This window comes from Culex pipiens, chromosome 3, assembly GCF_016801865.2.
Source record: "Culex pipiens pallens isolate TS chromosome 3, TS_CPP_V2, whole genome shotgun sequence".
NCBI lineage: Eukaryota > Metazoa > Arthropoda > Insecta > Diptera > Culicidae > Culex > Culex pipiens.
In genome coordinates, this window is record NC_068939.1 from 64,444,933 (window position 1) to 64,451,169 (window position 6,237).

Consider the following 6,237-nt stretch of genomic DNA (forward strand, 5'->3'; position numbering starts at 1 on the left):
TCGATACAATTTTTATTTTTGTCAGATCTTAGATTTTTTGAAAACTAATGATTGCAAAACAACTGAACTAGTGTAAAATGTATTTTAAAACACTTTTTTCATTTAAATGTGAAGACTATGGCTTGTTATTTAAATTTTTATATTTTTTTTATTTTTTTGCCCCCCCCTTGACCTCGGCCAGGGCCGAGGGACAAAAACTTTTTTAAATATTTGCATCGGCCTTAGCAAAAAGAATGAAATTTTGAGTATTTTTCATAAATACGCAGTTTTGTGAAAAATTCACTATTATCAAAAAAATGGGCTATAAATTTCGAAATTTATGAAAAAACCCCGATCGTTTGATACCCATATTGCAATAAAAATAATGTTGAGTATTTTTTCGAGAAACATTGCATTTTTAAAATACAGGAAAATATGTATTTTTGAGAAAATTTTCATGTAATTACAAGTGCAATCGATAGCTGACATCATCCCGATTCCAAAACACTATAATTTTTGATGTTAGTATGATATTTCATACGATTATAGCTAGGCTTAGTGATTTTTCACACTCGAAAATTGCAAATTTCAAGAGGACCTCAATTTCAAAACACCAAATTTCACGCAAATTTCGCGGAACGATAAAAATGTTTAAATAACTCTGAAAATCTTATATTTAAATAACAGAAACTACTTTTTATGCTTCAATATATATTATTCTTCAATATACTTAAAAAAATCTTTAAAAAATTTGAAGGTGACACAAAAAATCTCCTAATTTTCAATGAAGATTCCATCTAGTTTATGGGTGGGCTCTACTCTACATATATTTTGAAATAAAATCTAGGGCATTCGTATTCTCATTTATTGAACTGCTTTTTTGAATATTCGACTAATAAAATTAAAAAGTTTTCACTGATTTGCTTTAGTTAACTGAATTTCATATCAAAGCAAGATTTAACAATCGTGTCCAGCAAAAAATGAGTAAAATAATTTGATTTTATTGCGAAATTTGCCACATTAACATTTTTTTAAAGGTTTTTATCTCCTTTTACAAAATTTAAATTTTAAATCAAAAGGCATAAATAATATAATTTGTTACGAAACCGACATTTTAATTTTAAATAAAAACAAAACAAAAAGTAGTATTTTATCTTTCACGGGAATCGTCCACCCAAATAATCAAATATCGTTAAAATTAAACAGGAAACAGAAAAAATCTGTAATGTTTTTAAAAGTTGATTTCAAAGCTTTCATTTTATTTTGAATAAAACAAAGCTTGATTCTTTTAATTTGTCTACCTTTCAAATAAAATTGCAGTAATTTTTTTATAACAGCGAATGAAAATATTACTAAACTTAGTTAATAAAAAAAATGAAAAATATGATCAATTCATCAAATGGTTCATAACAACCGAGGCAGCTGAACAAATCATAACCGGAGCAGTGCAAAACTGAGGCGTGCAAAACCGAGGCGTGCAAAACCGAGGCGTGCAAAACCGGGGCATGACTGCTTCCATTAAACTCCCTTATGTGCTTATGTTGACTGTTTAGGGCATCTCCAGCGCTGGGGTGCAAATCAAATTTGCACCCGGCTCATGAATACCGAGATCAAATTTGCCACCTTGAAAAAACTCCGTCATCCCCACCGCTAGGGTAGCAAATTTGCCACCGAAACAAGCCCACCGCGGGGGACAAATATGGGTTTTTATCATTTTTTGCTCTCGTTTACCTTCAAAATCAATAATTATGTGTTGATTCATGCCTAGAAATGCTAAAAGTTTATTAAACTTTTTAATCCTATTGAAAATTTCAAAGAATTTCATTTTTCGAAATTGTCGAAAGTTTAACTATTTGCTACCCGATTTGATTCCAACCAAATTTGCTCTCGAGTTTGCCCCCGAGTCTCCCACCGCGCGTAGCAAAGCAGGTATCAAATTTGATCTCAAGTTCATCTGTAGAAGAAAAATATGTGTCGGTACCTGTCGGGTACTCATTTTCTGATACCCGACAAGTACCGGCAAGCCGGGGGGCAAAGTTTTGAATGCTTTTTATATGTCTGCTCTCTTTATGATATGTATGATGTATGATTCAAAAATTCAAAAATTCAAAAAAATTCAAAGAAAATCAAAAATTCAAAACAAATCAAAAATTCAAAAATTCAAAAATTCAAAAATTCAAAAATTCAAAAATTCAAAAATTCAAAAATTCAAAAATTCAAAAATTTAAAAATTCAAAAATTCAAAAATTCAAAAATTCAAAAATTCAAAAATTCAAAAATTCAAAAATTCAAAAATTCAAAAATTCAAAAATTCAAAAATTCAAAAATTCAAAAATTCAAAAATTCAAAAATTCAAAAATTCAAAAATTCAAAAATTCAAAAATTCAAAAATTCAAAAATTCAAAAATTCAAAAATTCAAAAATTCAAAAATTCAAAAATTCAAAAATTCAAAAATTCAAAAATTCAAAAATTCAAAAATTCAAAAATTCAAAAATTCAAAAATTCAAAAATTCAAAAATTCAAAAATTCAAAAATTCAAAAATTCAAAAATTCTAAAATTCTAAAATTCTAAAATTCAAAAATTCAAAAATTCAAAAATTCAAAAATTCAAAAATTCAAAAATTCAAAAATTTAAAAATTCAAAAATTCAAAAATTCAAAAATTCAAAAATTCAAAAAATCAAAAATTTAAAAATTCAAAAATTCAAAAATTCAAAAATTCAAAAATTCAAAAATTCAAAAATTCAAAAATTCAAAAATTCAAAAATTCAAAAATTCAAAAATTCAAAAATTCAAAAATTCAAAAATTCAAAAATTCAAAAATTCAAAAATTCAAAAATTCAAAAATTCAAAAATTCAAAAATTCAAAAATTCAAAAATTCAAAAATTCAAAAATTCAAAAATTCAAAAATTCAAAAATTCAAAAATTCAAAAATTCAAAAATTCAAAAATTCAAAAATTCAAAAATTCAAAAATTCAAAAATTCAAAAATTCAAAAATTCAAAAATTCAAAAATTCAAAAATTCAAAAATTCAAAAATTCAAAAATTCAAAAATTCAAAAATTCAAAAATTCAAAAATTCAAAAATTCAAAAATTCAAAAATTCAAAAATTCAAAAATTCAAAAATTCAAAAATTCAAAAATTCAAAAATTCAAAAATCCAAAAATTCAAAAATTCAAAAATTCAAAAATTCAAAAATTCAAAAATTCAAAAATTCAAAAATTCAAAAATTCAAAAATTCAAAAATTCAAAAATTCAAAAATTCAAAAATTCAAAAATTCAAAATTTCAAAAATTCAAAAATTCAAAAATTCAAAAATTCAAAAATTCAAAAATTCAAAAATTCAAAAATTCAAAAATTCAAAAACTTAAAAATTCAAAAATTCAAAAATTCAAAAATTCAAAAATTCAAAAATTCAAAAATTCAAACATTCAAAAATTCAAAAATTTAAAAATTCAAATTCAAATTGAATTTTTTGAATTTTTGAATTTTTGAATTTTTGAATTTTTAAATTTTTGAATTTTTGAATTTTTGAATTTTTGAATTTTTGAATTTTTGAATTTTTGAATTTTTGAATTTTTGAATTTTTGAATTTTTGAATTTTTGAATTTTTGAATTTTTGAAGTTTTGAAGTTTTGAAGTTTTGAAGTTTTGAAGTTTTGAAGTTTTGAAGTTTTGAAGTTTTGAAGTTTTGAAGTTTTGAAGTTTTGAAGTTTTGAAGTTTTGAAGTTTTGAAGTTTTGAATTTTTGAATTTTTGAATTTTTGAATTTTTGAATTTTTGAATTTTTGAATTTTTGAATTTTTGAATTTTTGAATTTTTGAATTTTTGAATTTTTGAATTTTTGAATTTTTGAATTATTGAATTTTTGAATTTTTGAATTTTTGAATTTTTGAATTTTTGAATTTTTGAATTTTTGAATTTTTGAATTTTTGAATTTTTGAATTTTTGAATTTTTGAATTTTTGAATTTTTGAATTTTTGAATTTTTGAATTTTTGAATTTTTGAATTTTTGAATTTTTGAATTTTTGAATTTTTGAATTTTTGAATTTTTGAATTTTTGAATTTTTGAATTTTTGAATTTTTGAATTTTTGAATTTTTGAATTTTTGAATTTTTGAAGTTTTGAATTTTTGAATTTTTGAATTTTTGAATTTTTGAATTTTTGAATTTTTGAATTTTTAAATTTTTGAATTTTTGAATTTTTGAATTTTTGAATTTTTGAATTTTTGAATTTTTGAATTTTTGAATTTTTGAATTTTTGAATTTTTGAATTTTTGAATTTTTGAATTTTTGAAACTTTTTGAAATTTTTTGAAATTTTGAATTTTTGAATTTTTGAATTTTTGAATTTTTGAATTTTTGAATTTTTGAATTTTTGAATTTTTGAAATTTTTTGAAATTTTTTGAAATTTTTTGAAATTTTTTGAAATTTTTTGAAATTTTTTGAAATTTTTTGAAATTTTTTGAAATTTTTTGAAATTTTTTGAAATTTTTTGAAATTTTTTGAAATTTTTTGAAATTTTTTGAAATTTTTTGAAATTTTTTGAAATTTTTTGAAATTTTTTGAAATTTTTTGAAATTTTTTGAAATTTTTTGAAATTTTTTGAAATTTTTTGAAATTTTTAAAAAAATTTTGAATTTTTTTGAAATTTTTAGATTTTTTTTTAGAAATTTTTTGAAATTTTTAGGAATTTTTTGAAATTTTTTGAAATTTTTTTGAAATTTTTTGAATTTTTTAGAAATTTTTTGAATTTTTTTTGAAATTTTTTGAATTTTTTTGAAATTTTTTGATTTTTTTTTAATTTTTTTATTTTTTTTCCGTGCTTGATTCGATTTTTCCGTGCATAATTCCATTTGAAGCGGTAGCAAACAGACTGAATACCGGGTAGCAAAGTGAAATCCCGAAGAACTGAGAGCAAATTTGCTACCGCGACAGGTACCGCGATGGGGTTGACGTCGGGTGCAAATTAGCTTTGCTTCGATGTTTGCACCCAGCGCTGGAGATGCACTTATGCGCTCAAAACGCGATGGGAATGTGTGCATCAAACGAGCCTCTGCACTCTCGCCTTTTTCAGAGCAACCGACGCCATGCTGCAGCCAGCTCGTCCTCGCCGTGCGTCTCTCTTATGAGCGAGTATGCATGACGCATTGAGAGAGAATAAGGAAAAACCAGCGCGCGCTCTCTCGTTCTGCGCGCCGTTGCTTGTGAGAGTTTTTCCCCGTTCCTTTTTCGCGCTCTTCCGCGTGGGTGATTGAACTACCGTGCGTCTCCTTTTTGGGGTTTGAAAGTAGTTTTGAAGTCAGTGCGTGTATTTTTTTCAATGAATTTTTGTAGACGCATTTTCTTCTATATTTTGGAGCGTAAGAACTAGTTATTTGTAGTAAAACGGTTGTGTGAGGTGCATGCTTTTGCAAACGTTTTTATTTGAAACTTCGTATCCAAAATATATTAAAAAACCGAATTATTAATTATATTAATGGAAAGTATGGGTGTCGCGTGATTTTTAAATAAGATAATATTTTTTAAAGATATTTGATCTTAAATTTTAAGGGGAGTCCTTCCAGCGTGCGTGGCCGAATGGTTACGCTGTCCGCTTTGTAAGCGGATGATTCTGGGTTCGATTCCCATCTGCTGCAACCTTCCATCGGATGAGGAAGTAAAATGTCGGTCCCGGCCTTGGTTGTTAGGCCGTTAAGTCATTCCAGGTGTAGGAGTTGTCTCCATGCCATAAGTACAAACAACAACCAAACCAAGCCTACTCCGGTGGAATCGCTGGCGGCGGTTGGACTCGCAATCCAAAGGTAGTCAGTTCAAACACTGGGGTGGAAGGTTCCTTGGAGTAAAAAGAGGTTTGGGTGCTCTCCCCATTCAAGCCTTCGGACTCCTAGGTTCGAGCAGAAACTTGCAATAGAGACCACAAAAGACCCGGGGGTCGTTAATGTGGATGATTTTTTTTTCCTTCCAGCTTAAATAAATAAATTCAATAGATTTAACAGATTTGAATATTTAACAAATTTAATAACTTTGTCATTCAATCAAATTGAATTCTCTCGAACTGCATATTTCACTTCTATAGCAGACGTCACTACTGAACGGGCGAGTTACGTTCATTTTTGTAGATTTCGCTCGAAAATAAGAAGCCGGCTCACGATACACAAGTCATGTCAAATGATGAACACCGGCTTGCGGGTTGACAGTCCGAGGTAGCAGTATTAGTAAATACGGCCGGCTGTGGCTGAGGGAGGGCCTGTTAACT